Genomic DNA, 17,752 nt, shown 5'->3' on the forward strand with positions numbered 1-17,752 from the left:
ACAAATGTGATATGAGGCTTGCACACCATTCCATCAAAGTCTGCATACCAAATCATAACTCCTTCCCTTTCAAAGCTCCGCAGTGTGTCCAAACAGTAGTTTACCACCACAAATTGGGTATCTACGTACTCAGGAGAAATTTCTCAAAAACATTTGGGGTCCAATTTCTCTTGTTACCCTTGTGAAAATAAAAACTTGGAGCTAAAGCAACATTTTTGTGGGAAAAATGTGATTTTCTTTTATTCTCACTGCTCAACGTTATAAAAGTGAAGTACTTGGGTGTTCAAGGTGTTCAATACGCATCTAGATTCCTAGAGGGGTGTGGTTTCCAAAATGGCATTACTTGTGAGGGGTTTCTAGTGTTTAGGCATATCAGGGGCTCTGTAAACATCACATGGTGTCCGCTATTGATTACAGCTAATTTTGCGTTCCAAAAGTCAAATGGTACTCCTTCTTTTCCGAGCCTTGTCGTGCAACCAAACAGTAGTTCAGCATCACAAATGGGGTATCAGCATACTCAGGAGAAATTGCACAACAAATTTTGCAGTCAATTTTCTCCTGTTACCCTTCTGAAAATAAAAAAAATTGGGGCAAAAAACATTTTTGTGGGAAAAATTAGATTTTTTTATTTTCACGGCTCAACGTTATAAAACTTTGTGTAGCATTTAGGAGTTCAAGGTGCTCACCACACATCTAGATACATTTCTTAAGAGGTGTAATTTCTAAAGTGGGATCACTTGTGGGATGTTTCCACTGTTTAGGCACATCAGGGGCTCTACAAACATGACATGGCGTCTGCTATCGATTCCAGACAATTTTGTGTTCGAAAAGTGAAATGGTTCTCTATCCCTTCTGAGCCCTTCTGTGCAATCAAACAGTACTCAGAAGAAATTGAACAAAAAAATTGTATGGTTCATTTTCTCCTGTAACCCTTGTAAAAATCCAAATTGGGGCTAAAGCAACATTTTTGTGGGAAAAAGTTAAATTTTCATTTTTTCCTCACATATTGTTGTTTTAATTCCTGTGAAGCACCTGAAGGGTTAATAAACTTCTTGAATGTGATTTTGAACATTTTGAGGGGTGCAATTCTTAAAATGTTGTCACTTTTGGGTATTTTATGTCACATAGGCCCCTTAAAGTCACTTCAAATGTGTTGTGGTCTCTAAAAAAGGTTTTGTAAATTTTGTTGCAAAAGTGAAAAATTGCTCTTAAACTATTAACCCTTCTAAATTCCTTACAAAAAAAAATATGTTTCAAAAATTATACTGATAAAAATTATTAATTACCTATTTTGTGAGGTATAACTATCCGGTTTAATGATATAAAAATGAAAAGTTTTAATATTGCAAAAGTTTAAAAATTTTAGACAAAATTCCAATATTTTCACAAATAAATGCAAAAAATATTGACCAAAATTTACCACATACGTGAAGTACAACTTGTCATGAAAAAGCAGGCTCAGAATCACTGGGATAACTTGAAGCGTTCAAGAGTTATTACCTCATAAAATTATGCTGGTCAGAATTATAACATTTGGCCTGGTTATGAAGGTGAAAAAAGGCTTCAGGGTGAAGCGTAGGGTGAAGCGTAGCGTTTTTGATGCGTTTTTGCACTTTTGCATTGCTTTCAACGGTGAAAAATGCATTCACCGGGAAATGTCATTTTAACATTTTACTACCTTATCTGGCCATGTGGTGTGTGACACATCATCAGACACATCCTGTTTAATTTACGAAGGAGGGACTCTGAAAGTCACAAACACTATTTTTATAGCCTTAATATTCGTAAAAGGCCAGCAGTCGGCTATGGTTTGTTGTTCCTATTATTAAAGAGTGGGTCTCCTATACTGTTATTGACGCGCCCCCTGGGCCGTGGGGTACTCAGCAGCCCGACCTCTGTGGATGCCGGTATGGGGTATCACGGTGGCTGGCCCGGTCCGTGATCCAGGGCGACCAGTAAAAAGGGGGGGAATAGTTTATAGGGGTTTTGGAAAGTTCGTGACGCCATCTGTGGAATGCGGCTAAAGGGGGCCGCCGCTGCGGAGCAGTCCTCTGGAGCTGGTGTTACGGCAGCAGGGATGATGTGGCTCTCCACAGGTAGAGCTAGCTCCAGGGCAGTGTAGGGGTAGATGGTGGATGCGGGAGAGAATGCAGGACGGTCCCTGAGGAAAGACGGACACTCACACGGGGGTAAGCTTCAGTACATTTACTGGTGATGGTGCAGGCACGGTCCAGGGTACTCCAGGCGAAGGGCGCACTTTTGGACTCTCCCCAGTGAGCAGGTATAGGGCCTCCTGATCCACTGCTTTACTCTCTAAGCTTCTGGCCTATCTGGAACTAGGCCTAGCTTGGTTACTGTCTCTCTTTGCACCTGCTGACCTGGTGGTAGGGCCTTCTCTTGGAAATCACTCTCCCTGGACGCTGGGGCCTGCGTGACTCCTAGCCCTGGTACTGTAATCAGCGTTTGGTGAACCTGGGACCTGTAGTCCTCTAGGGGTTCCGGTGGTTACTACTGGGTGTAAAGGGTCCCTGTAGGTGCAGACCGCGGTGTCCGGTATATATCTCGGGGTGAGCCTGGTATGCTCCTCTGCCACCTCGCTACTTCTTCCTTCTCCTCTCACCTTCGGCCCACTCAAGGCCCTCACTAGGCCTTCACACGTGCTGTAGGCCTTGGCTCGCCTAAGCACAGCAGCCAGCGTGCTGCTCTCTGAGCGTCAGCACGCTCTCAGCTCAACTCTGAGCTCTGTCTTCTTGACTTGCAAGTCAACTAACTGAGCTGCCTGGCTCCACCCTCCCTATATATATCCCTAACGGGCTCCCTCTGGTGGTCTGAGGTGGTAGGGTGGAGGTGTGTGAATGTGTGAGGGCCTCTTGTGGAGAAGTCCATCCATGCACCCTTCTGGGTTCTGTGGCACCAATGCGTGACAGGGCGCCACATTATTGCGCATGCAGTGACTGCAAGGCCTGCCAAAAATGTGGACGCACTCAATACCCATTTGAGTAGACATACAGTAAAAAAAAAGTTCCCATTATAAAGGAGTGAGTCTCCTATAGAGGTAATGTCCATGCAGTGACTGGAAAGGCTGCCAAATTTTGTGAAAAACCCCAATAACAATTTAAAGACACATAGAGCTGGGCCCCACTAACAAAATCTTCCCATTAGAAAGAAGAGGGTCTGCTATAAAGTTATAGGGTATGCAGTGAGTCCAACGGCTGACCAAATTTAGGAAAAACCCCACTAAGAATTTAAAGACACATAGAGCTGGGCCACAGTAATGACATATTCCTAGAAAGGAGCGGTTGTGCTATCCAGTTATAGGGTATGCAGTGAGTCCAATGACTGACAAAATTTAAGAAATGCCCTACTAACAATTTAAAGACACATAGAGCTGGGCCACAGTAACGAGTATGACATGTTCTCATTAGAAAGGAGAGGGTCTGCTATCCACTTATAGCGTATGCAGTGAGTCCAAAGTCTTCCAAAATTTAGGAAACACCCCAGTAACAATTTAAAGACACATAGAGCTGGATCACAGTAACGACATGTTCCCATTAAAAAGGAGTGGGTCTCCCATACTGTTCTTGCGTATGCAGTGACTGAAATGGCTGCCAAAAATTTGGAGGAACTCCAATGCCCCTTGCAGGAGACGTAGAGGTCAAATAGCCTCCTGAAAAAAATGCTCCCATTATTAGGAAGTGGGTCTCCCATACTGTTTGCCTATCGAGTGAATGCAACGGCTGCCAAAAAAATTAATGGAACTCCAGTGCCCTTTGTTTTCAAGAGGCCCTTTGACCTCTACGTCTCTTGCAATGTGCCCATTATTAGGAAGCTGGTCTCCCATACTATTTTCCTATGCAGTGAATGCAATGGCTGCCAAAATTTGGTGGAACTACAAAGCCCTTGCAAGAGACGTAGAGGTCGGAGGGCCTCATGAAAACAAAGTGCCCATTACTAGGAAGTGGGTCTCCCATACTGTTTGCCTATGCAGTGAATGCAACGGCTGTCAAAAAATTGGTGGAACTACAATGCCCCTTGCAAGATACGTAGATTGGGTGATATGGAAGATATGGTGGTAGTGATACGGTTGTGGAAGATGAGGAGAAGGAGGAGGACAAGAGCAAATAGATAAAATCAGGAAGCATATACCCATGTCTGGGTGTGAAGACAGAGGTGCATGGGAATAGAGTTATACCTCCCAAAAAAAAGACACTGTATTTGAGTTAATGTTATGCTGCTATCATTCGGTGGTGTTGAGAAGTCTTGTTCAATCCAGGCCTTGTTCATTTTTATAAGAGTCAGCCTGTCAGCATTTTCAGTTGATAGTCGCATGCACCTATCAGTTATAATTCCACCAGCTGCACTAAAAATCCGCTCTGACAAAAAGCTAGCGGCAGGGCAGGCCAGGACCTCCAAGGCGTAGAGAGTCAGTGCCACGTGCCCAGCTTGGATACCTAATAATTATAAGTCACAGAGGAATCATTGAGGACATTGGTATGGTCAGCAAGGTACTCTATCAGCATCTTCTGACACTTTTCCCTCCTTGTGAGAATACCCCACGCATCATGTCTTGTGCGATGGGAGGGTCTGAGAAAACTGTTCCAGAAATCTGACAGTGTTCCCCTGCCTCTGCTGGATTGCATTTGTCTCTCTCGCGCCTGTACTCCTTGGTTGTCCAACGAACTGTGACCTCTGCCACCAGCACTTTCAGATGGGAATTTTTTTTAATAATTCCGCAACAAGGGCATTCTGTTACTGGCCCATTTTATTAGGCCTGTTCAGCATGAGAATAAGAGATAGAAAGTTCTCCTTGTAGTGTGGGTCTAGAAGTGTCACCAACCAGTAATGACCGTCACCCAAAATTTGGACAACGCGAGAATCACGGGAAAAGCAGCGTAACAAACTCAGCCATGTGTGCCAGACTGCTAACAGGCAAGACTTCCTTGTCCTCACTAAGAGGACGACTGACCATGCTCTTCTGCTCACCCTCCTCCTCCTCCTCCCTGTCGTCAGCCCATCCACGCTGAACAGACGTTATGACAGTTGTGCAGGTAATACAGTTCTAAAGCGCAGGAAACTAGCTCCTGTTGTTACTCCTCCTCCTCTTCCTCATTCTAACCCAATCCACATTAGGATGAGATGAGGCTGGGCTGTGTGGAATCACCCTGTCTGGTTCCTTGCTCCATCTCATCGTGCTCCGCCTGCAATGCATCCTCTTTAATTTTGAGCAGAGAGCATTTCAGAAGACAGAGAAGCTGGATGGTGATGCTAATTACGGCATCATCGCCGCTCACTATCTTGGTGGAGTCCTAAAAGTTTTGGCGGATGGTGTAGATGTCTGACATCCATGTCAACTTCTGGCGTCTTATGTGTGGAGTCTGACCTGAATACTGATGACCTTGTTAATGCTGGTAGTCAACAACTGCCCTCTTCTGACAAATCCTTCCCAACATCTGCAATATAGAGTACCAATGCGTGGGGACATCACACACCAGTCTGTGAGCCGGAAGCTGCAAACGCTGCTGAAGCACGGCAAGAGCGGCAAAAGCTGTAGCTGACTTTCTAAAATGGGCACACAGGTGGCGTACTTTGACAAGCAGATCCAACAGATCCAGGTAGGTTTTGAGAAACCGCTGAACCATGAGGTTAAGCACATAGGCCAGGCATGGTACGTGTGTAAGCTTGCCTCGCCTCAGAGCTGCCACCAGGTTTTTGCCATTGTCACACATGACCATGCCTGGCTTGTAGGGTCAGCGGTGTCAGCCACAGATCTGCTGGCTCTTTCAGAGTTGTCCACAACTCTTCAGCGTTTTGCGGTTTTGTCACCTAAGCATATTAGCTTCAGCAAAGCCTTTTGCCGCTTGGCAGAGGCAGTGCTGCAGTGCTTTCAACTTGTGACTGATGTGGTCATTTTAGAGATGAAGGCTGAAGAGGAGGAGGAGGTGGTGCAGGAGCTGTAGAATGTGGGGGCAACCCTGATTGACCGAGGGCCCAAAATCCTTGGCGTCAGGAGGACATGTTCCGTTCCAAGGTCCTACTGGGTCCTGGCTTCCACTATATTAACCCAGTGTACCGTCAGCGAGATGTACTGTCCCTGCCCACAAGCACTTGTCCACGTTTCTGTGGTTAGGTGGACTCTCCCAGTAACTGCGTTGTTGAGGGCATAGCTAATGTCGTGGGATATGTGCTCGTGTAATGCAAGAACGGCACACCAGGAGAAATAGTGATGGCTGGGGACAGAGTACCGAGGGAAGGCCAATGCCATCAGGTTGTGGAAAGCTTCCGTCTCCACAAGCCTAAAAGGCAACATTTCAAACACAAGCATTTGCGAAATGTGTGAATTTAGTAATGTAGCCTGTGGGGCGTTGGCTGCGTATTTGGGCTTGCATTCCAAAGATTGGTGTAGGGACAACTGAATGCTGTTTGTAGGGACAAGGACATGGACGTGCTTGCTGATGGTGCTAGTTGAGATTGTGCAACGACACATGCAGGGAGGGAGGCATCTTCACATGCGCCCTGGACAGGGGATTGGCGTGCACGCACAACAGCGGAAGAAGCAGTAGTGTCACCCACAGACACCGTTTCTGGAACCTGGGGTTCGGCCCACTTAGTTGGGTGCTTCGCTGCCATGTGCCTGACCATGCTGATGGTGGTCAGGCTGCTAGTTTTGCTACCGCTGCTGATGCTGGCCTGGCAGGTGGTGCAAATGGCCTTTTTGGGGTTATCTGCAGAGTCTTTAAAAAACAACCAGACTCAGGAAGACCTAACAGTTGTTCTGGCAACTTCCGTCATGTTGGCGTTACGGAGAACACTTTCCCACCTTGTGTCTGCAGCCACCACACTGCTTCTTCCTGCCTGTTGTGGTGCTACACCTCCCTCCCGCTGTGTGCTGCTGTCTTTGCTCTGCATGTCCTCCTGCCAGGTTGGGTCAATTACTAAATCATCCACCACCTCGTCTTCTACTTCCTCACCCTGGGTCTCCTCCTGACTTTCTGGCAATTGTGTCTCATTATCATCATCATCATCCACCTCTTGCGACAGTAATTGCACTTTCCCACTGTTGCATTCATGTGACCATGGATGCTCCAATATTTGGGCAGTGCTACACACGTTCTCCTCTTGACTCACTTGAAGCTAGCCAGGCGAGACCCGAATCTACAAATGGAAAAATGAACAGCTCTTCGGAGTGTCCAGGTGTGGGATCAGCTGTCTCCGGGCACTCGGAATGGTGGGAGGAAGGAGGATCAGGGTGAGGAATATGCGGTCCAAACTCATGGCTACTGAGACTTGACCGAAGACAGGGTGGGAGTGGTGGTGGCAAAGTGACTGGAAGCATTATCTGCTATCCAACCAACAACCTTTGACAATGGTCTGGTTTCAATAGTGGTGTGCTGCGGTCCCCTAGTAATTTGGACAGGAAGGTTGAGTGACAAGATGTGAGTGTTTGTTGTGGCACACTTTCAGCTTGCCCACGGCCTCAGACTTGGTCTCAGAATGCACTATAGCCATCACGTCCACTTCCTTGTCCCTTGCCATGCACCTTGCCCATTTTAAGTGAAGGACAATATTTTCCACGTTCACGTGAAATGTCTGATTTTGGAATGCAGTTATATGTCATACGTCTGACAGAGAACCATGGTTTTAAATAGCAGGCCAGTAATTTACTAACACTATCCTTCACATAGACCTAGTGTGAATAGCTTGACCAACACACTGCAAGAAATGGAAGGCAGAAATGGCTGATTTTGGAACGCTGTTATATGTGATATGTCCGACATAGAACCACGGTTTTAAATAGCAGGCCTGTAATTTACTAATACTACTCTTCACAGAGACCTAATGTGAATAGCTTGACCGACACACTGCAACAGAATGGAAAAAGAGGCCAATATTTTCCACGTTCAGTTCAAATTTCTCGATTTTTGTCTCTGAAATATGGAACAGATCTGGCTCTATTCTGCAGTGCTAACAAGCAAAAGGAGCAGAAAAATGGTGTACTCTAGATTGATTTTTAAGCAAATAACCAGGATTGAGAAAAAAAAAATTTGCCCTGGCCACTGATATATGGGACTAGGTCCACAAATATTATTATTATTATTATTATTATTATAGCGCCATTTATTCCATGGCACTTTACATGTGAAGAAGGGGTATACATACAAGAACAATTACAATAATCTTGAACACAATGTGACGGCGACTGGTACAGGAGGAGCGAGGACCCTGCCCGCGAGGGCTCACAGTCTACAAGGGAAGGGTGAGGATACAGTAGGTGAGGGTAGAGCTGGTCATGCAGCATTATTTGTGGAGTGGTGGTTACTGCAGGTTGTAGGCTTGTCGGAAGAGGTGGGTCTTCAGGCTCTTTTTGAAGGTTTCCACGGTCGACGAGAGTCTGATTTGTTGGGGTAGAGAGTTCCAGAGTAGGGGGGAAGCACGGGAGAAATCTTGTATGCGATTGTGGGAGGAGAATATAAGAGGGGAGTAGAGAAGGAGATCTTGTGAGGATCGGAGGTTGCGTGCGGGTATGTAGCGGAAGAACAGCAGCAGCAGACAGAATGTTCAATGGACCCTCTTGTGCTGTATCATGCACTGCAGTCTGCCACATACACTGACTACCTGCCTAACTCCTGCTATCACCACTGAATATATGCAGCTGGATTACTCCTCAGAAGGACAGTTAGTTCAGATATATATATATATATATATATATATATATATATATATGTGTTGTGGAATACCTATGCTAACTATAAACAAGCAAATCTCTCCCTGACTCAGCAGCATCTCTCCCAACTCTGCCTGTTTCCTGGTTAGACTGACGAGCATAGCCGCGCCAAGTCTTATATACACCTGATGATGCTGTGCGGCCAGTCAATCACTGTAATACCCACAACCAACATGACTATGGCATTACAGTGCGTGGCAACCAATTCCTAAATGTTCATTGGCTCTCTAAAGAGCCCTAAACTTGCAGGGCGGAGAACTGAGTTCCCGCCCGAGCAACCCAGAAATACTCGCAGAGCTTGTCGAGCTCCGAGATGAGCGTGTTCGTTCATCACTAGTATCAATAAAAATGTCAGCTCAGCATGCGAAAAATATAAGACCTCACCTGGCCCCAGATACCAAAAAATAGAGACGCTACAGGTCTCAGAAAATGGCGCCATTTTTTTTCACCACTTAAATAAAAAAGAATCAATACATGTTTGGTATTTACAAACTCATAATGACCTTGAGAATAATAATGACAGGTCAGTTTTAGCATTTAAAGAAAATGGTAAAAAAAGAAAAAAAACAATTGTGGAATTGCACTTTTTTCGCAATTTCATCGCAATTTGATTTTTTTCCCCTGTTTTCCAGTACACAATATGGTAAAATCAATAGTGTCATTCAAAAGAACAACTTGTCCCGCAAAAAACAAGCCCCAACATGGCCATATTGACAGAAAAATAAAAAAGTTATGGCTCTGGGAAAAAGGGGAGAAAAAAAACAAAAACGTCAACACGGAAAAACCCAAGGTCATTAAGGGATTAATATAGTTAACCGCTGTTTTAATTTTTATTTAATAAATAATACACATGGAAATAAGAAACTTTTTAATATCTCTTTTCAGAGAAATCTTCTTCTTTCTTCACCAGTTCTGTTCATTCATTCTCAAAATTCTCAATTCGCAGATAAAATCTGTATTGAAGACAGATTGTTACATTACTGAGATAGGAGATGACAGTTGGGTGCTGATAAGGTTTTATGTACAGTAGATGACAGGGGGAGGGGGGACATGGAGGAGTTCTGCCTCTAAATCCTCCCTCCTTCCATCTCCACTCCCCATTTTCTCAATAATGTAACAATCTTTCTTCACTGATTACAGATTTTACCCATAAATTGAGAATTTTGAGAATGAAAAATCTGTCCAGGAGGAGAAAGAAGCAGATTTCTCTGATAAGATATATTACAAAGTTGTTTATTTCCATGTGTACTATAGATTCATGAAATAGAAATTAAAACGATGATTACTCTTTAAAACGTATGACTTTTACGTCTGAAAAGTTCAGTTTCCCTCCTTTCTAATCCGTCACCCACTGCCTGTTCGCAGCAAAGGTTTGCCTTAGGTAATGGAAATTCCGGGATGGATTACAGCAAGATGAGCGGATCTATCATTAACCGAGACACACTCACATCCGCTCATAGATACTCACAACCTCTGCAAGCAAAACATCATTCTCCTGAACATCACTGTAATGTCTTATCTGTGTCTCCTGCTCTAAAGATGAACCGCCCCAGCAAGGTACAGCGATGCCAGACCGCCGTGATGCAGCTCTGCAACATATGCAGCATTGCAGACCTCTCAAAGACAAGACCCTTCAATCTGTGTGCCCTACTATCTTCATTAAAGACCTTAAAGAAACATGTCAGACCTCACATTGCACAAACCGCCCACCCCTCCAGTACTTCTCTATTATTAGTAACTGCTAGTTTGAAAGAATGTTCCCTCCCCCACTACTTTAATTTTTCCTGCCTGGCAAGCTAAGTTTATTGCCAATATGGAGGAACAAAGGAACAAAAGGAGAACAACGTGTATGCATGTGTATATATATATATATGTTTATATTTACATAAGATATAAAGTATCTGTCTTATCCCAGACGAATGAGTTAGGAAGATATATGAGATATATGGTGGCTTATAATAATAAACATAATAAACAGACCATTATGAGTAATCTTCCGAATGTCTGTCCTTGTTGCTTCCTCTATACAGACACAAAATATGCGTAGCAATTAATTGGTAGAACTACGGGTAAGGAAATCACCGTCAGTACAGGACTGGCAGACTTCCAGGATAAGTAAACGCCCTTCTACAACGAGAGAACAGAAAGTGGCTGAACAGAACTAAAAGGGAACACGGCTCTGAAAATAAGCCTGTGACGTCGCCTAAGACTCTCAAATTGGCAAAAGGTAAATACAAAACCAAATGATCTTTTTGAAGTTTCTAATGAAAAGTCAGCTACACTTTGTTGTATAACACCGTTTCAATAATGGAATATTATCGAGCAGCATCAAGTCATGTGCAACAGATCAGACTTTTGCTGTTCACAGCTGCAATAAGCCTTTTTGGGCAAGTACTACATAATAAATTTTGTATGAAAAATGACAAAGAAACTTATTTTGCTGAGAAAATTACACAGTTTTTTTTTCAACAATTTTGGCATGTTAGATTATTATTATTGTTATTATAGTAATATTATCTTTCTATAACACCTTCATATTCTGCAGCACTTTACAATAAAGGGCTCATACCCATTTGTGTGAAAAAAAACGTTCCGATATCTGGACCAAAAAATCGGACGAGTGTCATGCAAGAGTCATGTGAGGATAATGCAATTTTTTTTTACACCTAGCATCCGTATGACATCTGTATGCAATGCTTTTTTTTTCTCTGCAACTATTATTCTACAGTCATTTACAGGACCATTTACAGTGTTCTATGATACAGAATGGTAATGCATCCGTAAAAATAGGAGGGTATACGGATGGGTCCATTATTTTTCTCGCACCAGTTGACTTGCATTAGTCAGTATCGTCCAATATATGTGGCCGTACGCAGCATGCTGCAATTTTTTTATCATCCAGATTTCAGCTGAGAAAAAAAATTGCATATGAGCATTAAATCAGTGACTAACATTAGTCAGATTGCAATCTGATTTTTTTCTGATTGCACTCATCCTTTTTTCTCGCAGAAGAGTATGAATCCTAAGAAGGTACACCTTCAGATAATATCTAACTTGTGGGCAGCATGGTGGCTCACTGTTTAGCACTGTTTTCACCAGTTCAAATTCCACCAAGGACACCCCGTTTGGGTGGGTTTCCTCTGGTTTCCTCCCACACTGCAGAGACATACTAATAAGGAATTTAGATTGTGAACCCCAATGGGGACAGCGGTAATTTCTGTAAAGATCTGTGGAATTAATAGGGTTACATCAGTAAGTAAAACAAATAAAAAGGATTACAAAGTTATGACGCGTGCCCTGGGCTGTGGGGTACCCGGGGCCGTTCCGGTAGATGCTGGGGGTTGTAGTCACAGTGGCGGCGACCCGGTCCGTGACCCAGGGCGGTCAATCCAAGGGAAATTATATGGATAGGTTTTATTAAAGAGTCCGACTACGCCACCTGTGGAATGCGGCTAAAGGGAGCCACCGCTGCGGAGCAGGTCCTCTGAAGCTGATGTTACTGCAGCAGGGATGGTGTGGCTCTCCACAGGAAGAGCTAGCTCCAGGGCAGTGTAAAAGGTGTTGCAGGTTGTGCTGGGCATTGTAGTGCAGGGAGTGTTGGCGCAGCAAGAAACACAGAGACAAGGTGGTGCAGTCCCAGAGTCTTTACTCACGGTTATTGCAGTCCAAGTTACAGAGATCAGTGTAACTGTCCACGTCGTGCTGCGTTTACTCAGTGAGGGGTTCAGCCCACCCTCAGATATCTCTGGAGTACTTAGCAGGACCCCCTTCTGGGTCTACTCTCTGGCTCTCTCCCTGAACCTCATACCAAGTGTTCCAGTCCAGTATCTGCGGGCCTTGGCGGGAGACGTCTGTCCTGTCACCTGGGTCCTATGTAGTTACCTTCCTGGTGACTGGTATGGAATGTTGGCTACAGGACTAGAAATACTGCAGCCTCCAGTTTCTAGTTAAGATGTGCAATCTTTTACTAGTTGAGGGATCCGGTTCCCTATATGCAGCCTGACCCCTCCACCTCCCGGTAGATGAGAGCGTACGGGTGGCCTTCTGCACGGCCCATACCCCTAGGGTCCCTTCTTCCATTCCTGGAGCCTTCCTGCTCCCTCTCCTCTCTTCTCTCCTTCTCCTCTCAGACTTGGGCCTCACTGTCCAGGCCCGCCTCTGGAGCAGAGCTCGTACAGAGCCTCTGCTCCTGTCACTTCTCCTCCTCTGACTGAACTCACTGATCTAAGATGGTGTCTTATTTTATATCTTTCTTCTATGTGCTCCCCTTAACTACTTCCTCCACCCACATCCACTACATGGTTCCCCTTTACTAAGTTCCCCTCCATTCCAGCCAGGGACCAGGGACTGTGCTCTCCCGTAGGAGCAATCTCACCCTGCCCTGCTGAAGTGAACGTGTTGGATGCAGGTGTTAGAGTCCTGAGCTGTACTCCTTCCTTACCTGAGAGTGAGATACCACAACTCTGGGTGAGATGCAGTACCCCTGTGGCGACCGAACCCTCAGGGGCCCCACACCCCCCCCCTGGTAAAACACAGCACTTCCGCGGGCTGGAACAGAGTAAAAGACAAATCATTTTAAAGACATGCAAAATTTTAGATGCATCACATAGAAGATTACAAACTCAACATTTCTTCTCTTTATGGGAGGTTCTTTTTCTTTAACGTTACTGGTTACGTTTTCTCTTTCAAAAATATTATAAAACTTTCTTCACATATATAAAACATTATAAAGAACATTTCTCTTCATACACATGTAGCACCCTGAGGATTCGGCTGCTACAGGGGTATTGCACCTCAACCCAGAGGTGTGATATTCCACTCCCGGGTAAGGATGGAGTGTGGAACTGAGCTCAGTTAGCTGCATGCACTACACACATCCCATTTCCGATGAACAGACCGATGGTACTCCCACTAGAGAAATGTGCAGGTACGACAGTGTCTGTTCCTGGCTGGAGTGGGAGGGGGGTGGAACATCCCAGTAGTGTAGGGGCAGATAGGGGGAGCAGCCTGGGTAAAGCTAGGAGCTCATTGGGTGCTGGTCACCTGAGCTCACACATAGAGGGAGTATATAAGGTGGGCACCATCTTAGATCAGGGTCTTTGTAGAGGAAGAGAGCAGAGGAGAAGAGCAGCTCCAAGGCCAAGAGAGAGAGAGAGAGGAGAAAGAAAGACCCAGAGGGGGAGAAAGAAGGAACTCCAAGAGCCCAAATTAGACCAGAGGGTGAAGAGTTGGCAACAGGGTACCGGATCCCAAGCTGGCAGAGGCTACAGCACACCTTAGCCAGGAACCGGAGGTCGTGGGCAGGATCTGCCATGACCACCCACTAAATCCACCTGGAAGGCAGACCAGGAATAGGGTCAGGGAACCCAGAGACAAGGGTTTACCACCAAGAGGCCCGAGGGAGCCGGACATAGGTGGATCCCTGGTGGGGAAGGCCAGAGAAGAGGACAGGACAGAAAGGGAGCTCAGGACCACGCTCCAGAATCACCTGGGGGTTGGCCGAGTCCAGGACCTGGTGGACGCAGCACGGCTCGGGTGGTCACTCAAGGCCGGAGTGACCGGAACAACTGCAGTAAGTAAACAAACCCTGAACTGCACAGCCCGACTCTGAGTCTCATTTCCATCCTCGCTGCACCACCACAACCCCCATCCTCTGCAACTGACCCCCTGAGGCTATACCCCTCCCGTTGGGGGTTATACTACCTGAGCTGCACATACATCACCAGCCTCAGCGGACCCTGCTGCAGCGGCGGCCGTACTGACCGCAATTCAACGGGTGGCGTAGTCGACACAAAAGAACATCTAGAAACATCATAAGGACTGCCACACACTGAGCTTGACACCCTGGGCACGGACCGGGTCACAGCCACTCGGAGACAACAACCCCCATCTGATCCGGCTCCGGGTATCCCCAACAACACTGGCCCAGGGGGCGCGTCAACTTTGGCGTAGTCGGCAGGATTACGTGCCCGCAACAACCGGGTACTGCGTGCCTGAAGAAAAGTTCACCGTTACCTCAAAAAGAAGTCTCCTGCCGGTTCCGGAGGGTCCCCGCCATCGGGCCCCATCACAGGTCGTTTCCCGCCGGTTGTCCGCCATTTGCAGATTTTTCCCGCCATCCATGGAGTTTCCCGCCACTGGGAGACGATTCCCGCCATTTCCAAGGATTTCCCGCCTTGGAGGAGCGGACGCCATTGTGGGCGTGCCAGAGGGTGGCAAGAGGCCACCTCCCATCGTGGGCCAGGTCGAAGAATGGCGCCAAAAGCGGAAACCGCGCCCACCAACAGAGACTGTGATGCTGGAAGTGTCCATCAGCGTAAGAGAACTGCCCCTGGAACTGACAATCACTAAGTTGCCCCGGGACCACCCTCAATGTGGGCGGAGACAGAACAAGAGAACAAAGATGGGTGTCGCCTGGAGCAGTCCAGAGAGAGCGCACCCGGAGACGAGAAGCCTGGAGAAGAGTCCAGAGAAAGCACACCCGGAGATGGAGGGAGAGTCAGGCAGCACCGACCCAGTGGTCAGGAGCCTGATGCGGGCCGCCACTCCAGGCAGCACCGACCCAGTGGTCAGGAGCCTGTTGCAGGTCGCCACTCCAGAAGGCCTGCTGGAGATCCTAGCACAGCTCCCCCGAGATCGGGAGTGTGCACAGACTGCGCTGGAGGGCCTCGCACAGAGGTTGGCCCGGGTGCAACGAGAGACGTTGGCGGAGTGGAGCCGAGAGATGGCCCAGCAGACCGAGACTCGTCAGCGGAGCACGCCACCCGAGACGAGGAGACAGACCGCCTCTGAGGATGGCGCAGGAGGACTGAAGGCCGGAGACGGCGCCGAGAAGGGAGCCGAACGAATGGAGGCAGGTAAAGGGGACGTCACTACCCCGAGCCGGGAAACCGCATGCCTGCCCCAGCTCCCCGTCGCAGAGCCCGAAGTACCCCCTGCCGTGCCCGTCGCTGCAACGTCACCGCCGCAGACTAGGCCTCAAACGGAAGCCGCGACCCCTGTGACATCACACGCCTCGACCCCGAGCGTGGCCAAGCAGGAAGTACCATCGGCCTGGTCGCAAGGCCTAGTACCCCCGGGCGACGCAATACCAACAGCGCCCCCTACCTCCGCGGAGCCCCCGGCCTGGTCGCAGGGCCGAGTAACCACGGGCGCCGCCGTTCTTACGGTGCCCTTTTCCTTTAGCGTGCCCCAAGCCTGGTCGCAAGGCCTGGTCAACCCGGGCGCCGCTACCACCACAGCGCCCATAGCACCTAAAGTACCGCACCTGTGTGAGGACCTGTTCGCCCAGCATACGTGCCCGGATGGGCAGCCCTTCATATGGCCACCGGAGTTTCACCATCCCCGACTCCGGAAAGAGAGACCCCTAGACGAACCCCTGATTCCGGTTCCGAAGCCCGCAAGGAGGACCTCGCCCCCGCTGGAGGAGGCACAGTTCGAGTGGGACCCCACTGGAGAAGACCTCATGGGGTTCACCCAGGAGACTCGGGCGGCCGCAGCAGAGCGTGCAGAGTGCTGCCGGCAGCAGCTCGAGGTCTTCGAGAGGGAGCGGAGAGAGAGGCGGGTCCGGGAACAGCAAGCACAGATAAGGAGCGCGGAGCAGAAGAGCCGGACCAGGAGGAATCCCCGTGCAGCACATGGTCCCCCTTCCACCGGGACTGTGATAAAGTTCAACATGCAGCACGGATGGGGCTTTATTAGAGACCATCATACCCCCGGCGACGTCTTTGTAACCCGCAGAGACGTAGAGAGCCATCTGCCGGAGGGACACAGAGGTCGTGACCTGTACGTAGGGGACGAGGTCATCTTCACCCGGCACAAGTGTGCCAAAGGACCCTACGCCCTCCATGTGCATCGCCTGACGGAGGAGGAGCTGCGGTGTGAGGAGAAGCAAGAGGACCCGGACGGGTCTGAAGAATCTAAAGAAAGAGCAGGAGGACGCCGTCGTTGAAGTACGGTAGAGAGAGACTGTATAAAGTTACCCGTCAGGGTATAAGAACTGTTCTAGTTAAAATATAGTCCCCGTTGGGACCAGCCAAGAGTGAACTGTTAACCCCGTGTGTCCCTATTCCCACTGACCGAGGACTGAGAGCGGTCAATCCTCCCTAATACCTGGCCGAGGACTGAGAGCGGCCATATCCCCTTGTATATAGTTGCGCTTCCTAAAGCGCCCCCTACCGGTTTTATAGGGAACTGTTTTATTCCAAAAGAGACTGTCGCACTTTACCCGGTCACAAGTTGCACCGTGACCGGAGGAACCAGAAACAAGAATGTTTATATGAAAAGTTTATTGCTGCTGATGATGTTTTATATGTTTTATATGTTTATGTTTTAAAAAAAAAAAAAAAAATGTATGTTTGTGGATGTTTATATCTTACAGCCCGAGGACGTGCTGTGATTTACCAGGGGGGAATGTAGCACCCTGAGGATTCGGCTGCTACAGGGGTATTGCACCTCAACCCAGAGGTGTGATATTCCACTCCCGGGTAAGGATGGAGTGTGGAACTGAGCTCAGTTAGCTGCATGCACTACACACATCCCATTTCCGAGGAACAGACCGATGGTACTCCCACTAGAGAAATGTGCAGGTACGACAGTGTCTGTTCCTGGCTGGAATGGGAGGGGGGTGGAACATCCCAGTAGTGTAGGGGCAGATAGGGGGAGCAGCCTGGGTAAAGCTAGGAGCTCATTGGGTGCTGGTCACCTGAGCTCACACATAGAGGGAGTATATAAGGTGGGCACCATCTTAGATCAGGGTCTTTGTAGAGGAAGAGAGCAGAGGAGAAGAGCAGCTCCAAGGCCAAGAGAGAGAGAGAGAGGAGAAAGAAAGACCCAGAGGGGGAGAAAGAAGGAACTCCAAGAGCCCAAATTAGACCAGAGGGTGAAGAGTTGGCAACAGGGTACCGGATCCCAAGCTGGCAGAGGCTACAGCACACCTTAGCCAGGAACCGGAGGTCGTGGGCAGGATCTGCCACGACCACCCACTAAATCCACCCGGAAGGCAGACCAGGAATAGGGTCAGGGAACCCA

At 47.8% G+C, this 17,752-nt stretch overlaps 1 protein-coding gene across 2 annotated transcripts in view; it reads left to right on the forward strand.

Moving 5' to 3' along the window:
* The window catches only part of LOC141258969 (alpha-1,4-N-acetylglucosaminyltransferase-like), a 194,245-nt gene that overhangs the window by 36,442 nt on the left and 140,051 nt on the right, over nucleotides 1-17,752 (forward strand). For both annotated transcript variants that reach the window (XM_073674301.1, XM_073674300.1), the window contains one exon: nucleotides 10,753-10,949. The gene's annotated coding sequence lies outside the window, so the exon portion shown is untranslated. The remainder of the gene's footprint in view (nucleotides 1-10,752; nucleotides 10,950-17,752) is intronic.

This window comes from Phyllobates terribilis, unplaced genomic scaffold (genome assembly GCF_046119375.1).
Source record: "Phyllobates terribilis strain yellow unplaced genomic scaffold, ASM4611937v1 Scaffold_3__8_contigs__length_932513732, whole genome shotgun sequence".
NCBI classification, from domain to species: domain Eukaryota; kingdom Metazoa; phylum Chordata; class Amphibia; order Anura; family Dendrobatidae; genus Phyllobates; species Phyllobates terribilis.